The sequence below is a fragment of the Panthera onca genome, chromosome C1 (assembly GCF_046562875.1).
Source record: "Panthera onca isolate mPanOnc1 chromosome C1, mPanOnc1 haplotype 2, whole genome shotgun sequence".
Lineage (NCBI taxonomy): Eukaryota > Metazoa > Chordata > Mammalia > Carnivora > Felidae > Panthera > Panthera onca.
Genome location: NC_138346.1, coordinates 118,959,887 through 118,983,317, shown reverse-complemented (window position 1 = coordinate 118,983,317; position 23,431 = coordinate 118,959,887). Strand labels below are relative to the sequence as shown.

Genomic DNA, 23,431 nt, shown 5'->3' with positions numbered 1-23,431 from the left:
AGGGGTTGGCGCCGAGGGCCATCAGCTAGGACAGGGGTTGGAGGGCACCGGGCAGAGGGTTTGCGGGGCGTTGATGCGGCCGGTGGCGGGGCAGGGCGGAGAAAAGCCAGTGGGGGAGTTGCCTAGAAATCAAGGTGTGGCTCCGCGTTATACCGGACTAAAGCTGGGGAAACGCGTCTCTGTCCCATCCAAGGTCTTTGCCGGATGCGTAGACGCCCGTTTTGTTGGTGGAGATGAGGTTGAAGGCCATGTCTGTTGATGGAGAGATGAGCACATGATGCAGAAGGCCATGCCAGGGTGGAAGCATTAGGGAGGGTAAAAGCAGATCAGGAAACGCGCGCGAGTACGCGCTGCTTTCTCTCACACCCTCTTTATCTGTGTATCTATACAATTTTTATTTATCTAAGAGACAAACAGCACGGTGGGGTTGGTGATGGTTCTTTCTTCCTAGGCCACCTCTCTTCCCCTGCAGAGCTGTGGCCATGCCTGTTGGCCGGATGAGGCGTGCAGGACAATCTCCACTTAACCCAGCCCCTTCCTTTGCGCTGAAATGGAAGACTGGACAGACTAGGCCCACATTTTCTTCATGTAGCATCAGCAGGACAAAAATCTGCCATGCATATGATTTTTTGGAAAAGAGATTGTGCTACCGCCGTTCTTGAAACAAGCCTTTCCTTGCCTTAGCATTTTTAGCTTACTCTTTTATGGGAACCCAGGAGTCCCAAATCATACTGCAGGGCAGTGGTGGCTTTGGTCTCTAAGCTGCCGTCAACTAACTGGGAAATGAAAAAAGTAACTTGGTTTCTCTGGGCCTCAATTTCCTATGCATAAAATCACGATTTGGATCTTTTGAGGATTAATTACAGAACGAAATATTAATGGAATCTGTTTTCTGTGTTTAGGACTATGCTTTATTTGTGAATTAGGAAACTAGTTTATTCACACTTCGTTGTATTTACTCATCACACTGCCCACTGTGAGAAAACTGAGTCAAAGTCATTCAATTGACAGTGCTTAATGGAATCATATGTCTATTAAGATACCCATAAAAAATTACTGCTTTTAAGAAAGTATGAGGCAACACCTAAAACTAATATAACACTGTCTGTTAACTAACTGGAATTAAAATTAAAACTTAAAAAAAATAAGGAACAAGGCAAAAGTATTCATTATTTGATTTTTTATAACATGGAATTTTAGCCCAAACAATTACTTTTTTTTTTTTTTTTTTTTTAACATGTGTATCTCTGCAGTGTTGAATAGTTTTCACAGACTACTTTGGGTTTTTTTTTTAAAGCTTGAAACAAAAAAAATTTAATTTGAACATATATCTATAATTTAAAGTCTTTTTAACTGTTTATACATACACTGTGGTGAACGCTTTTCATCAAAAGAGCAATGCTATTGCAAAATTTAAAATGGATCATGACTCATTATAAAGATGTGATTTTTTTTTTTTTTTTACGGTCTTTGGTAACAAAAAGTTACCAAATTAGAATTTGGTTCTCTACATTGTGGTTTAATTGTTTAAATAGACAGCACACTTTATTTCCTTAATGGCTATTCATCTGACAGACCTCCGTATTCATCTTAGTTGATGTAACAAGGAGCCTTCAAATGTTTTTTTAACATTTCAGGAATTCCCAAATGAAACTGTGTCAGGAACTTCACTGAGGTTGGTGCTACTCTGACCCCCATTGAAAAATTCTCTAGGAATGCGCAGTATTTTTTTTTTTAAGTTTACTTATTTATTTGAGAAAGAGAGAGAGCACGAGCAGGGGAGGGGCAGAGAGAGAGGGGGAGAGGGAGAATCCCAAGCAGGCTCCACACTGTCACTGCAGAGCCAGATGCAGGGCTCAGACCCATGAACCATGAGATCATGACTTGAACTAAAGTCAGATGCTTAGCCAACTGAGCCACCCAAGCACCCCTGTGTGGCATACTTTCATTTTTTATTCTTTTTTAAGGAGGCTTCACCCCCATCGTGGGACTTGAACTCACAACTCCACAATCAAAAGTCAAATGCTCTACCAATGGAGCCAGCAGGGTGCCCCTTTACTTTTGAAAACACACCTGTCTTATCTACAGTATTAGAGGTTTATGAGTATGAGAGACTTGTCCTTGAGAAGGGGCGTTTTTGGTATCTAATTTTCTGACTATCAAATCAATTTTAAAAATGGAAGAAAACACCTCTGCACATTATCCAGATTCAATTTACTTCTGTTATTTATTGAGCAACGATGGTGGAGGCCAGGACAAAACTGGATGCAAAACTGCCCTCAAGTAGCTCAGAATCTATAGTTCTACACCAGTTATGGAGTAAGTGCTATAACAGAAGGGTGAAGTGGGGAAATGAGAAATAAATAAATTAATAAATAAATGAATTAATTAATTAAAAGGATCTCTTCAGGGAAAATGGACTGTGTCCTAAGAAGCCATACAAGGTGACATTATCTTGGAAAATATGTTAGAATCTGGTCTTGGGGCACCTGGGTGGCTCAGTCGGTTGGGCGTCCGACTTTGGCTTAGGTCATGATCTCACGGTTCGTGGGTTCGAGTCCTGAATTGGGCTCTGTGCTAACATCTCAGAGCCTGGAGCCTGTTTCAGATTCTGTGTCTCCCTCTCTCTCTACCCCTCCCCCACTCACACTCTGTCTGTCTGTCTGTCTCTCTCTCTCTCTCTCAAAAATAAGCATTAAAAAAATTTAAAAAAAAATCTAGTCTTACCTTGTCGAGTCTGTTTCTCAGGCTGATATTAAACAAATCCACAAGACTGCTATCTAAACCCAGAATGACAAATTATTATGAGGATTTATTCTCAAAAATTAAAATGAGGATTCTAACATCTCGGGGAACTAGACCCTCTTCTGTTACTCTAGTAAGGTCTCTTGGCATACTTGCCACATTTGGAAAACAAATTATAACCAAAAGATTGTTTATGAAACTTGAATTTAAAACAAGGGAAAGTAATCAGTGGATTCCAGATTTTGTAAACTTTAATAGCTTTAAACAGAGTAACAGGATACAAATGGGTTCTTTATTCCCCGGATGGTGAGCGTGCACCTCTCTTCTCATGTACTCCCTCTCTGTTTCTATCTCTGACACACTAATATTTTCAGTTAGGTAATAATCTGTTTGGCTCGGGAATCCTTGTGTGGTTCCAAGTGCTGGCACATCTTTTCTCTGAACCGGTTTGTCTTAACTGTAAACTTTACATTTCAAAATGCAAGCTTACTTTCTTTTAGGTGAAATTCATGATGGGGGTAAGGAAGTGGGGTCAGGGCATTTTGTTACAGCACCTACATGCTGGCATTATGAGCCAGATGGTTAATGGCTACTGAATGTGGTGCTAAGAACCAGAGGACCAGAGAGGGCTTCACACACACACAGGAGGTGAATTTTGTCTGGCCTAACAAAATAATGAAGCCAGGGTTGGGTGGGAAGCAAATTTTAGCAGAGGGATAAAAACAGATGTATGGCCCTGGGAAAATGCTTTCTTGAAGTGAGACCCTGGATAGAACTTTTCAATGAGGATTTAATTCAAAAGTGATCCTCTCTTGGGGGGCCTGGGTGGCTTGGTCAGTTGAGCGTCCGACTTCGGCTCAGGTCATGATCTCACAGATCATGGGTTCGAGTCCCACATCGGTTCTGTGCTGACAGCTTAGAGCCTGGAGCCTGCTTCAAATTCTATGTCTCCCTCTCTCTCTCTGCTCCTCTCCCACTCTTGCTCTCTCTCTTTCCTTCAAAAATAAATAAAAACATTAAAAAAAATTTTTTTTTCAAAAGTGATCCTCTCTCAAGTATACAGTTGTTTAAGAAGAGGAGTTAACTGAGTTGCCAGCTGCCTCTGGGTGCATTTTTGAACCCTAGCAGTTTGCATGTTTAGGTGGATAACCTGGAACCAGCAGACAACTGTTGGGGGTAATGATGTCAGAGAAGGTTAAATTTCTAACATCAAACTTCAACCATTATGTCTCTTTAGCCATCTCTCTTTTTGTCATTATTATTTTGCTACTGCTGTATTGAGATATAATTGACATAAAATAAACTGGGCAGATTTGGGGCGCCTGGGTGGCTCAGTCGGTTAAGCGTCCAACTTTGGCTCAGGTCACGATCTCATGGTTTATGAGTTCGAGCCTTGTGAGTTCAAGCCCCGCATTGGGCTCTATGCTGACAGCTCGGAGCCTAGAGCCTGCTTCGGATTCTGTGTCTCCTTCTCTCTCTGCCCCTCCCCACTTGTGCTTTGTCTCTCTCTGTCTCTCAAAAATAAATAAATGTTAAAAAAAATTTTTTTAAATAAACTGGGCAGATTTAAAGTGTACGATTGGAAAAGTTTTGATACATGCATGTATCTGTGAAATTATCACATGCTTATCATCCCCAAAAGTTTCCTTCTTCCCTTTTATAATCCTCCCTGCTGTCTCTTGCCCCCCTAACACACAGGCAATCAACCACTGATCTGCTTTCTGTTGCTCTGTTAGTTTGCATTTTCTAGAAATTTATATACATGGAATCATATAGTAAGTACTCTTTGTTTCTGTCTGGGCTTCATTCACTCAGCATAATTATTCTGAGTTTTATCAACGACGTAGTGGGTAGCAATAGTTTGTTTTCTTTTGTTACTGAGTAGTATTCCCTTGTATGGATGTGCCACAGGTCGTTTATTTATACACCAGCTGCTTTATTGTTTCCAGTTTTTTGGCTATTACAAACAAAACTGCTGTGAACATTCATGTACAAGTCTTTTTGTGGACCTATGCCTTCATTTTCTTAGGTAAATTTCAAATAGTAGAGTAGTAGGCATATGTTTAACATTTTAAGATACCACATTTTAAGAAGGTTCCCATTTCTCCACACTCTTGTCAACACTTATCATTGTCTGTCTTTTTTATTATAGCCATTCTAGTGTGTGTGAAATGGTATCTTATGGTTTTGATTTGCATTGCCCTAGTGACTACTGATGTTGAACAGTTTTTATGTCCTTAATTACCATCTGTATATTTTTGGTGAAGTGTCTATTGAAATCTTTTGCCCATTTTTTTATTGAGTTGTTTGCTTTTTTTGTGATTAAATTTGGGAGTTCCTACGTATCTGAAATACAAGTCTTTATTATAGAGGTACTTTGTAAGTATGTTGTCCCAATCTATATCTTGTCTTTCTATGTTAATAAGTGTCTTTTGAAGACCAGAAATCTTTAAATTTTGCCAAATAAGCCCAAACTGTCAAACTGTTCTTTCATGTTCTAAGAAACTGCTGCTTAACCCAAGGTCACAAAAATATTCCCCTATGTTTTCTTCTAGAAATTTTATAGTTTTACATTTTATGCTTGGTTTATGATTCATTTCAAGCTAACTTTTGTATGAGGTACAAGGTATTGATCAAGGTTCATTTTTTGCATATAGATTTCCACTTATTCCAACATTGTTTGTTGAGAACTCTGTTCTTTCTCCATTTAATTTCCTTGGCAATTTATTGAAATCTATTGATCAAATATATGTGGGTCTATGTCTGAATTTTCTATTCTGTTCCATTCATCTATTTGTCTAAGACCAATACCATTTGTTTTGAAGTCCACTAACTTTATTGATATAAAAAACTTTGCAAAGACATAAAAGGAGCCACATAGCATAAAACAGACTAGAGACGGAAGTGGGGGTGAGGGAAAGGCTGGGAATCCACTCAGATAAGCTGATAATTGTCTACATGAAACTGGCAGGGGAAGAAGAAGGGAGATGCATGTAAGAGTCCGAATTCCAAAAAAGCTGAAATGGGGAGGGGAGCGAACTCCCCAAGGATCTTGAAGTATATCACAGGTGAGTATGACAACAGCAATATCTTCCTTCGTAGAGGACAGGGGGGGAGTCCCCACATGGCTGCAAACTCTGGAGACCCAGTGCTGGGACTAGAGATTGAGGGCTCCCTAGAGAGCCTCACAGAAAGGTGTCACACCACTCTGGGAGGCACCCGAAGCAGTCCCAGGATTGCGGGGCATTGGCACCGTGTGTGTCCTTGAGCCATTCCCGAAGAGATCTTCATCTTTCTTTAGCACCAGAAACTGGCCAAGGACACCACGTAGGCCTTGTCAAAGCCCCCTTCCTCCAGCTCCTTGTCCAGAACTCCACTGATCCTGGCTAGACTCCCTGTTGGCTCTTCCCCCATGGGCTCTGCCACAGACTCTGTGCTTTGGGGAGGTTGTCATCTTGATCAGCTTAATTGTCAGCTCCTCCCGCTGCCCAGTTGCTCCTACCGATACCTCAGCCCACTCCATGCTGTCTTGATCACAGCAGCTCTTTATAAGTTTTAAAATCTTGTAGTGAAAGTCCTCCAACTTTGTCCTTCTTTTTCAAAATCATTCTGGCTATTCTAGGTCCTTTGTATTCTCATACACATTTTAGAATCCACTTGTCAGTATAGACAAAAAGCCTGCTGGTGATTCGACTGGGATCACATTGACCCTATAGATTGATTTGGAGAGGATCAATGTTTCAAAAATATTGAGTCTCCCAGTCCATAAACATGGTGCATATCTCCATTTATTTTGATGAGTGGTTCTCAGTTGGGGGTAACAGATATAACAGTATCTAGACACATTTTTGTGGGATTTTTTTGGGGATGTGTGTGTGTATTTGGACACATTTTTGTTTACCGTACCTCAGGACAAGGGTGATTCGGGCATCTAGTAGATGAAGGTCAGGAATGCTGGTAAACGTTCTACAAAGCACAGAACAGTCCCTACAACAATCCGATAATAATAATAATAATAATAATAATAATAATAATAATAATGTCTTTAATTTCTCTCACCAGTGTTTTGTTTTTAGTGTATCCTAGTCATGTATCTTAGAGACACATATGCCTAGATTCTTCATATTGTTGATTCTCTTATAGTTGATAATATCTTAAAATTTTCAATTTCTGATTGTTTATTGCTAGTTTATATTGATTTTTCCCTATTGATTTTGTATCCTGTAACTTTGCTAAATTCACAGTTTAGTTCTAAGAGATTTTTTTATAGATTTGATAGGATTTCTACATGATGATGTCGTCCCCCCAAGAAAGAGAGATGATATTTTAATCCTCTTTCCAATCTCTATGTCTATCTGTCTGTCTGTCTGTCTGTTTGTCTTTACCTTATTGCACTAGCTAGAGCCTCCAGTACAAAGTTAAATTGAAATAGTGAGAGCAAACATCTCTGCCTTGTTCCTGATCTTAGGAGGAAGGCATTCAGTTTTTCACCATTATGTGTGATATTACCTGTAGATTTTCCATAGGTGCCTTTTATCACATTGAAAAAGTTCCCTTCTAGTCATAGTTTTCTGAGGATTTTCATTAACAATGGATGCCTAATTTTACATCTGTTGAGATTATTGTATCATTTTTTCCTTCTACATTCTGTTAATCTGGTGAATTACAATGATTGATATAAGAATGTTAAAATTGGGACATCTGGATGCCTCAGTTGATTGGGCGTCCAACTCTTGATTTTGGTTCAGGTCATGATCCCAGGGTCATGGTATTGAGCCCCAGGTCTGGCTCTGTGCCGAGCATGGAGCCTGCTTGAGATTTTCTTTCTCTCCCTCTGCCCCTCCCTTCCTCTCTTTCTCTCTCTCTCTAAAATTAAAAAAAAAAAAATGTTAACATCAATGTTGGATGCCTGGGATAAATCCCACTTAGTTATGGTTTACTATACTTCCTATATATTGTTGGATTAGATCTGCTAAAATTTTGTTAAGAATTTTTGGGGCACCTGGTTGGCTCAGTGGGTTAAGCATCCGACTCTTGGTTTCAACTCAGGTCACAATCTCACCATTCGTGGGTTTGAGCCCCGCATCAGTCTCCGTGCTGATGGTGCAGAGCCTACTTGGGATTCTCTCTCTCCCTCTGTCTCTCTGCCTCTACCCCACTCATGATTGCTTGCTCTCTCTCTCTCTCTCTCCCTCTGTCTCTCTGCCTCTACCCCACTCATGATTGCTTGCTCTCTCTCTCTCTCTCTCAAAAATAAGTAAACATTTAAAAAAATTAAGAATTTTTGCATCTGTGTTCATGGGGGATATTGGTTTATATTCTCTATTTACAATAACTTTGTTTGGATTTTGTATAAGGACAATATTGGCCTTAAAAAATGAGTTGGGGGCACCTGGGTGGCACAGTCGGTTGGTTGAGTGTCCAACTCTTGGTCTTGGTTCAGGTTATGGTCTCACAGTTCTGGGTTCAAGCCCCACATCAGGCTCTGCATTAACGGTGCGAAGTCTGCTTGGGATTCTGTCTCTCCTTCTCTCTGCCCCTGCCCGCTTGCGTGCACACTCTCTGTCTCAGAATAAATAAATAAACTTAAAAGAAAAAAGAGTTGGAATTCCCACCTCTTCAATATTGGGGGAGAGTTTGGGTAGAAATTGCATTATTGCTTCCTTAAATGTTTGATAGTATTCACTAGTAAAGACTTTTAAGCCTAGATTTTCCTTCTGGGAAGGTTTTTAATTACAAATATAATTTCCTTAATAAATATAGGTCTATTTAGCTTATCTGTTTCTTCTGGGGAGAGTTTTGTTAATTTGTGTCTTCCAAGAAATTTGTTCATTTTTTCTAAGTCGTCAAATTTATTGCCATAAATTTTAAAATTTTGCAAATTGAAACATAATTTTCTTATTAGTACTTTAATATTTGTAGAATCTGCACTGATGTCACCTTTCTCATTCTGCATATTGGTTATTTGTGTCTTCTCTTTTTGTTTCGATAAACTTGATCTGAAGTTTATCAGTTTTATTTACCTTTTCAGAAAACCAGCTTTGGCTTCACTTAATTTCTCTATTGTTTTTAGTGTTTTGAGTTTATGTGCTTTACCCCGGTCCTTATTATTTCCTTTCTTCTGCTTACTTTGAATTTCATTTGCTCTTCCTTTTCCAGTTTCCTAAAGTGGATGGCTAGATCATTGATTTAAGACCTTACTTTTCTACTTCAACTTCTTTGGTTCTGTAAATTTCATTCTAAGTACTGCATTAGCTCTATGCCACAAATTTTTATATCTCCTGAATTCATTTTCATTCAGTTTAAAATACTTTCTCTTTTCACTTTTGGTTTCTTCTTTGCTCTGTGGGTTATACAAAAGTGTGTGTCTTGTTGTGTGGAAACCAATTTGACAATAAATTTCATTAAAAAAAAAGAAGTGGGTGTTTAGTTTCAAGACATTTGAAAATATTTCAGACTTCTTTCTGCTACTGATTTCTGACGTAATTCATTTGTGGTCAGAGAGCACATCTTGTATGATTTGAGTTCTTTTACATTTGCTGAGAATTGTTTTATGGCCCAGATTATGATATGTCTTCGTAAATGTTCCTTGTGCACTGGAAAAACATGTATCCTGCTGTTGTTGAGTGGTGTGTTTTAGAAAGATCCTTTAGATCAAGTTGGTTCATTATGTTGTTCAAATTTTACATATCATTATTGACTCTGTAGCCAATTTTTTATCAATTATTAAGAGAGGTATGTTAAAATTTATTAACACAAATTTTGAATTTGTTATTTCTCTTTGCTTTCTGTATTTTTAAAAAAGATTCCAGGGGTGCCTGAGTGGCTCAGTCAGTTGAGCGTCCAACTCTTGATTTGGACTCAGGTCATGATCCCAAGTTGTGGCATCTCTCTCTCTCTCCCTCTGCCCCTATCCCCCACTCATGCACTCTCTCTGTCTCTCTAAAATAAAATTTAAAGTAAATAAATAAACAAATAAATAAATATTAAAAATAGAAGATTCCAAAACGAAGCTTTATTAGCTACATGGCTTCTCCGTGAGTTACCATTCTCCTTTTTTATTTTGTTTTTTTTTCTTTAAAATGCTAAACTCAATGGTTTTATCTTAAGTTGTGCAAAATATTGGTATTACAGAATGCTGAAATATTTTTTATGTCACTCAAAGGTTAACTGAAACATCTGAAAGGAATTGTTTTTATAAAAACATTAAAATATTAATTATTTTGGGGTGCCTGGGTGGCTCAGTCAGTTGAGCGTCCGACTTCGGCTCAGGTCATGATCTCGCGGTCTGTGAGTTCGAGCCCCACGTCGGGCTCTGTGCTGACAGCTCAGAGCCCGGAGCCTGCTTCAGATTCTGTGTCTCCCTCTCTCTCTGCTCCTCCCCTGCTCATGCTCTGTCTCTCTCTCAAAAATAAATAAAGATTAAAAAGATTAAAAATATGTATATTAATTATTTTTTACAGATCAAATAGAATTTAATTTTCATTTGTTAGCCTATTATATTTTCATTTTGAAAGTAAAATATATCCAAAAGAGTCTAAGTAATTGGTTTTGGGCATTTCTATACCACAAAAATTTTATTTATTTTTTTAATTTTAAAATTTATTTTATTTTACTATTATTATTTTTAAATGTTTATTTATTTATTTTTGAGAGAGAGAGAGAGAGAGAGAGAGAGAGAGAGAGAGAGAGAGCGCGCAGGCCAGGAAAGGACGGAGAGAGAAGTAGACACAGAATTTGAATCGGGCTCCAGACTCTGAGCTGTCAGCACAGACCTGACGCGGGGCTCGAGCCCACTGACTGTGAGATCATGACCTGAGTCGGATGCTCAACCGACTGAGCCACCCAGGCGCCCCCACAAAAAGTTTTTTGATAAGCACATCCCAATACTGTGCTAGAGGCAGAGTTATTTCGTTTCTAGATTAGCTGATCTCCTTGTTATACATTGTATATCATGACAAACAATTAGAGCACCACCCACAGTTTTAGACTTCAGTCTGTATTACCATTCTTCCCAGAGGTTTGCTCCTGGTGGTATAAAGAAGAGAAGTAGCAGTATGAACAGTTTGAGGACTAAGCCTTGAGAAGATAGCAATGAGATAATAATGCCTTTCTAAATTGAATCAACATCAATAGAACTGCTATGGACATGAGCTTAAAGTGCCTTTTCGTCCCCTTCCCTAAAATGTGGACACTCCATTTATCCCTAACCTAATGCAGGTACCATGGACCATATTTCCAGTGCCCATTGTGATTTATAAATCCTAATCTTTTCATTAATTTGAAGGAGAGTCTTTTAACTTTGAAGGATACCCGAAAGAGCTTTATTGCACTTCAGAATTTGAAAGTCCCCTGAAATCTGTCCTTTAAAAAATTCTCTGTACTGTTTTTTTGTGCTATAAGAATCTTAGATGCATTAAAGAAAAGATTCTTATGTGTGTTAGCCTGTGATTTTTATCTCCAGCTAATATAAATTATACCTAAACTTTAATTTTAAACATTTTTTAAGTTTATTGATTTATTTTGAGAGAGACAGACAGAGAGCAAGTGTGAGCAGGGAAGGGGCAGAGACACAGGGAGAGAAAGAGCCTGACGTGGGGTTGGTCTGAGGAACCGGAAGATCATGACATGAGCTGAAGTCAAGAGTCAGATGCTTAACTGAGCGCCCCGGGCGCCCCAGAAGTTGATTTTATTCTAAGGACATTGGGAAACGAAGGAAGGGTTTGAAGCAGAACCATGATATGATCTGGAAAAATAGTTAAAAATATCACTGTGCTTTTGTAGAATACACTTTGAGAGGCCAAGAGTGGAAACAGAGGAAGCTGCTTTGAAGACTGTTGCAGTAAGTAGACCAGGTGTGAGATAGGCTGATTCATATAGGGTGACCATATAGTGGTCCGGCTGGTAAGAAGCGAACAGATTCCAAATATATTTTGGGGGGTAGAGCCAACAGAATCAATGGGGTATTGGATGAGGGGAATGAAGTTTAAAAAGGAAACATCACAGACCTTTTTAAAGAGAATAATTTAAACCCCAAAACTGCTCTAAGAAAATGAAGTCTATTTAAACTAAAGATTTTTTTTCCTATTAATGGAAAAAAAGAAGATTAGTTTTCCCCCACGGCCTCAGGAATTAGTTCAGGGATAGGCACTGGACTCAAACGGGATTCTTCAGGGGCCTCCTAAAAGACGCAGCCTCTGTGCTAACGCATGTGGGCCTCAGAGCGTAGGGCCTGCTGGCAGATAACTCACTGCCTTGCAGATGCTGAAAATGAAATCAGAAGAGAAAATAACTGAGATGGAGAAACAGGACTTCACTGTACTAAGCTGCATTTGAAACACCGGGCTGAAGTTTTCTCCCCACTCATGATGGAGGTGGTGGTGGTCAGGTGATGTAAGACATCACTTCTCCAACAGGGAGGACCTTGGGTACTATAAACAAGTATCGTAACAGAGAGTTGCAGATGATAACCAGATGGAGAGCCTCACAAATAAAGGGGATTTGTACTAGATCCCACAGGAGTTTCAAACAGAATTCTGCAGTTTAGATCCTGATCACTGACATGCATGGCAACCGCAGTATCATTGTCATTGTGATCGTTACTGCATGTGTAATGTGCGTTATTAACAATTATTAGGGGGTACTTGCTACATGCCAAGCCACAGTTTAACCAATTTACACACACAATCTCATTTAATCCTCACTACAATTCTTTGAGAAAGGTATTATTATTCCCATTTTTATAGAAAGGTTAAATAATGTGACACGATAACACAGTTATGAAATGGTACAAGTGGGGCTTAATTGGCAGGTGCTAACTGTATTTCATGTACATGCGAGTAATTACTTTTGTTCAGCTTGCTTTTAAAATATTTCTTTTCAGTGACCCTAGATTTTCTCTTCCTTAAAAAAACAAATCGGGGCACCTGAGTGGCTCAGTGGGTTAAGCATCTGACTTCAGCTCAGGTCATGATTTCACGGTTCATGGGTTTGCCCTACATCAGGCTCTGTGCTGACAGCTTGGAGCCTGGAGCCTACTTCCAAGTCTCCCTCTCTCTCTGCCCCTCCCCCACTCAGGCTCGCTCGCTCTCTCTCTCTCTCTCTCAAAAATAAACATTAAAATAAATAAAATTTAAAAAATCAAAACAGGGGCGGCTGGGTAGCCCACTTGGTTGTGTCTAACTCTTGATTTCTGCTCAGGTCATGATCCCATGGTTGTGAGATCGAGACCCGCGTAGGGCTCAGCACAGGGTGTGGAGCCTGCTTGGGATTCTCTCTGTCTCCCTCTCTCTCTGCCCCTGCCCTGCTCATGCTCTCTCTCTCAACATAAATTAACTTTAAAAAAATCAAAGCAATAACAAAAATCCTTTGATAGAGCTTTAACAAAAATGGTCTGGTCTCAAAATTGGCATAACAAGTGTAAAATGCCACTTGTTTTAAAATAATAAGCTCCATTATTAAAATTTAACCTTGTGAGGATTTGCTTTCTAATTCGTACGGCATAAGTCCTGAAAGCACAGAGAAATGAATGACTTATTTAAAACAAAAAGACGTTTACCTGGACGTGACTGAAAAATCTATCAAAAAACCATCAGATGGTTCCATATTCAGGTTAATAAAAATGGGTGAATTGTACATTTCAAAGGAGAATCTGGGACACTATTCAAATAACAAAGACTTAAAGCAAGCTGGGCTCACTGCCCAGAACAATAGGCACATGAAAAATTCACAGAATGGGGGATTTTGTCCACTGTGTGTGTGCTCAATGCACACTTACATTCGACCATACAACACTAGCTCAGAGAAAGGGGAACCAATAAAAAATGTTAACATGAACAAGTGACCTTAGTGTACAAAGAGAATACCATATTTTAGCATCCTTCTCATCTCCATAATAATCAAATCTATAACATATTTTTGCCTCATTGCTGTGTAAATCTTGACTTTAGAATCTCCAACGAAATATTGCAACTAAAACGTGCAGCTTTATTATAATCTTAACAAGAAAGATTTTCATGGATTGTGCATACCTTCCAAAAGAAAAGAAATGTTCTTGGTAGTAATTAAAAGCACATTCTGGAGACAGAATGCTTAGGCAACGTATTTTACAGGATGGTCTTACGAAAGCACTATTTATTGCCCCGCCCCCCCATAATGTTGATCATAAATCCAGGTCCTATTGTGCAGCCTTAAATAAGTGCTCCAAATTCAGTGTCTTTATTTCCTGAAAAGAGAATAATAGCTTCTTTGTGAATGGGAGGCCTGGGTCTCTAACTCTACATCACCTTGGATTGGGGGGAAGTTTAGGAGTCTGTGTATCAGTTGCCTATTGCTGCATAGCCAATTACCCCAAAACTTAGTGGCTGTGATGGTAAATTGTGTGTGTCAACTTGACTGGATCACAGGATACCCAGATATTTGGCTAAACATTATTTCTGTGTGAGTCTATAAAGATGTTTCCAGATGAGATTAGCAGTTGGAATTGGCAGACGGAGTAAAGCAGATTGCCCTCCCCTGTGTAGTTGGGCACCATCCAATCCATTGAGCGCCTAAATAGAACACAAAGAGGAAGGGAGAATTTGCTCCCCCTGCCTGAGTGCATGAGCTGGGACATCCGTCTTCTAACCTCAGACTGAGATTTATCCCATAGGTCCTCTGGTCCTGAGAACTACAACATCAGCTTTCCTGGGCCTCCACCTCCTATACAGCAGATACTAGGACTTCTCAGCCTCCACAATTGCATGAGCCAATCCCTTTCCAATACCAAGACTTTCCAAGTAAGTCTCTTTCCAATACCAAGAGTGTGATTACCAGGGATCACTGAGGGCTATCTTAGACACCGCCTACCACAGTTTGCATCCATTACAGAAACTCCTGGAAATTAGAGGAGCACCAGGATTTATTCCTTTCCTTCCTTTTGGAATGAGGCTAATACACAAACCAAGCACAAAAAGCAAGGAGGAGTGGAACCAGAGCTGAGGCCAAAGACCATGCCAAGCTATTTCCATCTGTACCCATAGAACAATATGGACTCTACTTGCTCAGTCAGCAAGCATCCTGGAAGACATTGCTGGCAGTGACTGGCTCTAGCTATCTTCCTGGATGCCTTAAGGGTTGAGGGATCAATTTCTGGACAATGTAGCCTGTTTGCAGCACAAGAGGTACACTGGTTGGAAATCTCTGCCTTCGATAACCTACTGGGAGACCACCTTGTATATAGGGTTTCCAGTAATGGTTCCTAACCACTATTCATTTACTAAAGCTGGCCCGAGAAAAGATCCTAGTTGCTGTATCCATTGTCTTTCTGACAATGTAATGTCTTTCTGACAGTGTAACAGTTACACTTTCCGTGTAACAGTACTTGCCACCAAATGAGAGTATGTTTCTAATATAAATTAACAGAGCTGCCCTCATACTGGTCAGGGCTTGGTAGAGCCAGAAACTGGGGGCATATATGCCATTAAAATAACTATTAATAACATTACTTACATTATTAATAAAATTACTTATGTTACTAATAAGAATAACTTGATTTTTAAACAAATAGCTTTCATAATTATTTTTCAGTATTGCATCATTTCACTCTTGAAGTAATAATTAAACTTTTATACTCTGAAGGATTAACAGAATTTCAACACGTAAAACATATAAGGAGATTTTCGCTCCAAACTATATCCAGAAAACTTGCCTGTATTTGAGAGTGAATGTTCAGATATTAACAAAAATCTAAGGGGCACACTCTATTTGTATCACTGGCTTGTCATGCTGATTAGACGTGATGGTGCCCACACAAGCACAAGGTCAGAGTTTAAGAAACAATATAGAGTCAGCATCCAGCTATTGGGTTTTCTAAAGCTGAAGCCAAATGATGGATTTGGCTCAATGGTGATGCTGAACTTTGATTCAAAATTTTATACCCTCTATTTACTCTTCTAGTTTGACACAGGGATGGCTTTTTCTCAGCCTTCAACTTTAGCCCTTCAATGGCTGCAACTTTTTTCTCTTTTCCTTGTTTCAGTGAAACCTTAAAAGCTTTTTGTGAATTTTAAGACTTTCATGTATCTTACCTCCCTTCTGTCTCAGCTGGCCCCCAGGACTTCTCTTCCCTTTACCCCATCTCCTCAGGATTTGGTCTGTCCTAGTCTCCCAGGCAGAAATTGGTCAAGGAAGACTGGAAAGAAGGCGCAATTCCTGAAAATAAAGGTGTCGGAAACTGAGCGAGACAGTCAGAAACTTGCTTTCAATCGGACTGGGCCCTGCGTTCTACTTCAATAAAAGGAAACAGGAAGCGGAGTCTGGCCCGAGGTGAAGGGACTGTCAAGAGCCTGGCAAACGGTTCACCTCTTCAGGATGAGGTTCTGAGCTGTGATTCCCATTTCCTGTCCCGAGGGTAGGTTAAAAAAAAAGTGGCACAAAAGACCCAAGATTAGAGAGGCAGGCTGTCCCTGTGAGGCAGATATAGGTAGGCCTAGGGTGTCCCTAGGAGCCAGGCAAGTCACCTAAAGGGATATGCAAATGCCTGGTACCTGCAGACAGACTGGTAAGTAACACACATGAGTGACACAGGTCAGGTGTAAGACCCTATGGGGTAGTGTCAGTGACTGAGCACCTGGAGCATTGATGATCCATCGAAGGGCCAAGCTACAGTCTGTGAGCCTGGTTCTGTAACATAGGTCCTGCCAGCAGGGGGCACCTCTAGGTGGTTTGTTTGCACTGGCACAAGATCAGGTTAGGGTTCCATCTTGGGGATGGGCATCTCTTGCCAAAGGAGAGGCCCCAGTCTGGTGAAGTTTCCTAAGCAGCTTGAACTCAGTGGAACCTGCGTGGAGGATGTAGCATGGCTACTTTGATTTCCAGAACCATCTGTAGTCCATGTGAAGACTCAAGGTGAAGCAGACTTCATTTTTGAGTTGAGTGGGTAGGTGCCTCAAACTGAGAATGGGGCTCAGGGTTTTCTTAAAAGGGCAGATTCTTGACAATTTACATTCTAGTTAAATTGCATTAGCAGCAATTCATAAGATAAATTGTTCTTTGCACCCTCTTTAACTATCTCCCTTTCCTACCCTGTTCCACCATCTCCCTAATGCCTTGTAAATCACAGGAACTTGCCCTTGAGACTTAACTGTTAGGGAAGGAGGCTGGATAGTCACTTTTGCCTTGTGGTGTTGTACTGGAGCTACCTGATGTCTGGCAGTTCATGATGCACAGAGCGCTGCTGCCAACAAGGTCAGCAGAACCTAGCACTTGAGATTACCAGTGAAGAGGCATCGAAAGGTTGGGCTCTTGTCACATCATCTGGGATGAAAAACCAGGGCCCTAACCAGAGGGCAAGTAAGGCATTCACTCTCAAGATCTTGCAAACACAGGGGCAGATCCTGACTTTGTTTAAAATTTTGGTATTTTGGGGTGCCTGGGTGGCTCAGTCGGTTAAGCGTCCGACTTTGGCTCAGGTCATGATCTCACAGTTCGTGAGTTCGAGCCCCGCATTGGACTCTGTGCTGACAGCTCGGAGCCTGGAGCCTGCTTCAGATTGTGTCTCCCTCTCTCTCTGCCCCTCCCCCATTCACACTCTGTCTCTCTCAAAAATAAATAAACTTTAAGAAAATAATTAAAAAAATAAAATTTTGATATTTTGTTCACCATGGATTTTTCTGCACTTATTTTGTTTTTTGGAAATATTGCGCTAAGATATCATTTGATATCTTGATTACTGAATCTTTGGCCCCTCTCTCCTTACTTGAGGTCCAGCTCTGAACACCTTCACAGCTGAATCAAAAGCTTGAACCAGTCCATCGGCACCGGGATCATCTGGCTTTGATTTTTCCCTCCATCTCCTGAGAACTTACCAAGGCCAGCAAGTATAGGATGCAATAATTCTTTTCTGTATATCACAAGTTCTGATTTAGAGTCAACTACTATTTCTGTACCTCTTGTTATATCACAGACCTAGCCTAAAATGGAGATATTTTTATCTAATTAAAAGATTATTTTAGGTGAAATTAATCATAGTGGTTAATGTTGAGTGTGTTTTTTATTTTCCTAAACTGTTGTGATCTAGAATGGGCTCGTAAACTCTTACAGCGTCTATACTCACTTGAACTTTACAAGGGTGAAAGACTGTTGCAGTATGCTAATTTTTTGTCTAGGATTGCCAGATGTTTGATATTGAACTCCACAGCTCAGCATTTTGGCTTCTTCTATGCTAAAATAGAAATTAAGACAAAAGTGAATATATGCATGAGGAATTTTTCTCATTAAAATTTTTTCTTGATTGTGTGAGGCTTTCTGAGGCTCTATGTCAAAATGTATGAATCCTTGCCAGCTGGAAGACAGGACAAAACAGCTGTTCTAAACTGACAAGAAATTGGCTTCCAGTAATTCTAAGTGTAGAAGAGTGAATTTATCTTTGTTGTATATTTACCTTTGTCCTGGGGTGATTAATTTGATAAGCCTCATTAGTTGTGCAGATTTGAGCCAAAGATCTACCGCAGATACCTCCTGATATTAGTTGAGTAATTCAATGCAAATACTTCAGATTTTGTTTAATAATGATAAAAGCAGGCCTGGGAGACATGATATATACTTTCACATGATGACAATAATTTCATAATTTCAATTACTCTTAGGAGATGGACACTGAAATATAGAAGTGAAGAGTCTGCATCTTACTTTCAAATGGTTCATCAATAATTGTGTGTGGGGTGGGGGAGGGGGTGTAGAGAGAGAGACAAAAACAAATGTGACAAAATGTTAACAGGGATTCGTAAATCAACTGAAGGATTTTATAGGACTTCAGTGTACTATTTTGCAGGTTTTTGGTGTGTTTAAAATTTTTACATTTTTTTCAAAATGCAATGTTTTAAAAACAAATTTACATTCTAAATAAATATGTACATCTATGTATATATAAAAATATATACATATATCTATGAAGCAGAACACTGGATTTTTAAAACTTTATGTATAATATCTATATATCCTTAGGTCCAATCTATGGGGCAAACAGTACACCAGGGATTGTCAGTATCTGCCAGAATTTTAAATTCAGAGAAATCCATCTTGGTTGGTCTGAGGACAGACTAGTAGGTGGCATGATACAGGAAACAAAGGCAGAGACCATAGCTGCATGTCTGTCTTCTTTTTTCCTCTTAATGTTTATTTATACTTTTGAGAGAAAGAGAGAGAGACTGAGCACACGCGGGGGAGGCGCAGGGAGAGAGGGAGACACAGAATCTGAAGCAGGCTCCAGGTTCTCAGCTGTCAGCATAGAGCCTGACACCGGGCTCAAACTCACAAACTGTGAGATTAAACCAACTGAGCCACCCAGGCGCCCCATGGCTGCCTTCTTCTAAGTAATATGTTTTCTAATTCAGAATGTAACCCAAGCTCCAAACCAGATCAGGTGCTGTGCTTCATTGTTATCTCTATGGGGCTTGAAAGCGGTCTGGATTGCCTGATACGTGCTCCTTGGCCTTGGACTGGAAGCGCTTGTCCATTTCCTGGAAAATGACTCAAGCTTTAGTAATGGTGCAATTGTCATGAATGCCTTGGAAACTGTTTGTAAATTTATTCTAGTGTTGTTTCTGGTTCCAGAAATTTATTTATTAACACTCACATCAGTCCCTTTAAATTTTAAGACCCAATATCTATGTTCAAAGCAAGGAGAGTTATCCATGTGATTCACACAAGTCTCTCCACACTGTTCCAACCCTCTTCCTAGAAATTTGCATACCACATTTCTTGCATGATTCCCCCTCCCCCAGCATCAGATACACATAAATAGTGGGTGTTGAGAGAATGAGGGGGATTGTATGAGTAAATTACCACCAGCTGTCTGAAGGCTTGGTCATAATTTCTTTCCTTGTGGTTTTCGTTACAGCTGACAGACAGGGCTAGTTAGTGAAGGAGATGGGTCTGAATAAACACACACACACACACACACACACACACACACACACAGTCCTCAAGAAAGGGGGAGGAGGGTGGGAGACAAAAGGAGGAAAACAAGATGGAGGAAATACCCACTTTTCTCCCCCCTAAAACCTCAGCCAGAAAGTGAGGAAAACCAGTTTATTCAGCTTCTTTGCCAGTAATTTGGTCTCATATGATAAATCAGAGAGCTAGGAAATGGAAAATCTGGGTCACTAGCATAGCCCTAGAGTGCAGTTTGGAGCGGTACTGAAATTAAAATTCACAACTTCTATACAGGGTTGGAATCCTGCCTGGTATGCAAACATTAATAAAAAAATAGTTATGATTTATTGAATGCTTAAAATGTGCTGAGCAATGAATTAAACACTTTTCATATATTATCTCCTCTTGGTCTCACAACTACCCTATTAGGTAGTTATTATATTTAACCTTATTTTACGGATGAGGAAGCTAAAGCTTCCTAAAGTTTAACTTGTCAAAATCACAGGGCTGGAAATTGGTGGGGGAGGGGAGATTTTTAAATCTCTCTGATTCTAGAGCCAGTAATCAAAACTACTCTGTTGTAATGCCCGTCAGTGACACTGGCAATGCTAAGAGGCTCTTCCAGATGAATGGGACTCTAAATAGTCATTCAGAGAAGATTGGGAACATTTTTCCTTCTACCAGGGAAAATTGAAATTTTTAAATAAAAGCACTGTATTTTGCAGTCCTAATACATGACAAAGTTCTGTATGACTATCATCCTTCAGGACTCTACTCAGATGCTACCTTCCTTATGAAACCTTCTCTAGTTGAATTTAATTAATCACCCCCTTCTTTATCTTTTTTTTTAAGTTTATTTATTTATATTTGAGGGGCAGAGAGAGAGAGAGGGGGAGAGAGAATCCCAAGCAGACTCCGTGCTGTCAGCACAGAGCCCAAGGCAGGGCTTGACATAGGGCTTGACAGGGGGCTTGATTCCACAAATGGTGAGATCGTGACCTGAGCCAAAATCAAGAGGCAGACGCTTAACAAGTGAGCCACCACATGCCCCATTCACCCCCTCCTTTAAATTTCTCTTCGTACCATTATTGCAGAACTTCACACAATCTGATCTGTATTATTGTTTGATGAATGCCTGACTAATTTCCCTCACTGGATTTTAAAAACATAGCACCATGCCTAGCATATGCTCAGTACATGTTTGTCGAACTAATGTTGAATTGAACGAACTAGAGTAATCAAATTGCCTGAATTTTATCAGCTCGTGGGAATAAATGAAGTCCCATGAACATTAGCTACCTCTGAACTCCCACCTGTTCCTTTAGGAAATGGAGTCTTTCACAAATTCCCCCGGACCCCACACAAGTATTTCTGCTAATCCCAAGGGTTGTTTCCCAGACTCTCATAAACCGCTCCTAGTACTGATCTCTGTTGCTCTGAGGCACAGCTGCCGCTTTGCCGACCATGTATGGTCCTAGACTCACACATCCCCTGGCCCCTGCCCCACTCCAGAAGGGCAGATCTTGCAATTCATATACATACACCCTCTTCTCTCCAGGTTACTTGCATGGTCTGGGAAACCAGGCACATCCATCCAAGCTTCAGTTCTGCCCACTTAGGTTGCTCTGTTTCACTCCCAATACAGATAACAGATCTGAATTTACGAACTCAGTTGGACAGTTTTTCACCACATGAAAGCTCCAATTTTCTTATACCTGGGAACCTGCTTCTTACCCGCCTGTCAGTCTCTCTGAGGCGCCATTTCCTCATTTATAAAAGAAGGTTGCCTTGCTGGGATGCTCTCTTAACACAGCTTGGTTTCTCCTCGTCACACCTATCAGCATCTGACATATTGGAGATACTACTTTCTTTATTGTCTGTCTATACCAGTAGACTGTAAACTCCATGAAAACAGGGTCTTGTTTGTTTTTTTTTACTGCTATGCCCCTAGTATGCAGAATAGTGCCTGACGCACAGTGGTTCTCAGTGATTTTTGAATGAATGAGTGAATAATGTATCAGGATTATTATGCACATTTTAAGGCGTTGTTCCAGTCATCTATTTCTGCATAGCGGTGTATTTCAAAACTTTGTGGCTTGAAACAACAGCCGTTTTATTAGATCTTTTGATTTCGTGGGTCAGAAATTTGAACAAGTCTCAGCTGTACCATGTGGCATTGACCAGGTCTCTCTGAAGGTCCCAGAACAACTTCACTGACATCAGGTATGGGATGTGAGTGATGCCTGATGCCTGATGCCCGATGCCTTCTTGGGGGCTGCTGGATGATGTTTCACATGTGGTCTCAGAGCCTCACTACATGGTGGCTCCACCAAGGTAGTCAGACTTGGTTTATGGCAGCTTAGAATAACAAGAGGTTCAGGCAGAGGCTGCAAGACCTCCTATTACCCAACCTCAGCACTTATGACCTAGCACCACATTCTATTGGTCAAACAATTCACTAAAACCATCCCAGATTCAAGGGGAGGAGAATTAGACCCCACCTCTTTTTAAAAAATATTTACTTATTGGGAGAGCGCAAGTAGGGGAGGGGCAGAGAGAGGGGGACAGAAGATCCAAAGCAGGCTCTGTGCTGACAGGCTGACAGCAGAGAGCCCGATGTGGGGCTCGAACTCATGAACCGTGAGATCATGACCTGAGCCGAAGTCAGTGGCACAAGTGACTGAGCCACCCAGGTGCCCCTAGACCCCATTTCTTAACGGGAAAAGTAGCAAAGGATTTTCAGCCATCTTTACTCCACCACATTCCTGCATCCTTTGGCCACAAGTGTTGCCACATGCATAAGTCCCTCCCTTCCAAATCCCCCCAAAATTGCATAACATTTACTGTATCAGCTCAAAAGTCCAAAATTTTACCATACAAATCAAGTTCAGGTGAAGATGAGGTTCCTGGGGTATATAGCTGCTTGAGTTCCATTCCTGTTGATCTGAAGACCTCTTGGTCTGCCCTCTGGGCTCTTGCTTCCAATTCTTTGAACCATTCTTTTTCTGTAAGAAATGGTCCTTTTTTGCAGTTGGGTAACTTTCTCAGCTTGCTCGCTCTCTTTGACAGCTTGAGGGTCCAAAGGCATCTTTTCATTATGTACTGTCCTAATCCCTTTCAGGCTGTGCTGGTACAATTCACTTAAAAACTTTGAGTGCATCTTTTGTGCTAATTATAACCAACTCCTCTAGATAAAAGCTATACCCACATTTCATTCCAAAGCAAGCTCTTCTTTTCCTTGGGCTACCTACGAAGCTGCCGAGGGAGAATGGGCCCTTAAAATTCTTACAAGCTTGAGGCACACCCTCAAGATTCTTTTTTTTTTTTTTATGTTTATTCATTTTTGAAAGAGAGCATGAGGAGACAGGGACACAGAGCAAGGGGATGGAGGGTCTGAAGCAAGCTCTGTGCTGAGAGCAGCAAGCCTGATACAGGGCTCAAATTCACGAACCCCCAAGAGATCATGACCTGAGCTGAAGTCAGACACTCAGCTGACTGAGCCAGGGTCCCCCACCCTCAAGATTCTTATAGGCCTTTTTGTTAAATTGAAATGTTATATGAGGCACCACCTTAAATCTTTTGAGGTATGAACCACGAGTCTAACAGTCATATCTTGGATTTGATTTTTGCCCTGAAACTACTTTTTAATTTGAAAGCTTTTGCTGTCTAGAGAGATTGAAATGACAGGCAGTTTGACTTTTGAGCCTGTAAGTCCTGGTTCTTTATATTTCCTCTAAATTCTGCTTACAAAGGGCATGGTTCTTTTTTTTTT

The 23,431-nt window shown here is 40.4% G+C and overlaps 1 protein-coding gene and 1 pseudogene across 15 annotated transcripts in view; one reads left to right on the top strand and one right to left on the bottom strand.

Moving 5' to 3' along the window:
- The window catches only part of LOC132671191 (myomegalin), a 216,426-nt gene that overhangs the window by 360 nt on the left and 192,635 nt on the right, over window positions 1-23,431 (top strand). The gene's annotated exons all lie outside the window — the stretch shown is intronic.
- LOC132671199 (barrier-to-autointegration factor pseudogene) lies at window positions 5,931-6,199 on the bottom strand (annotated as a pseudogene).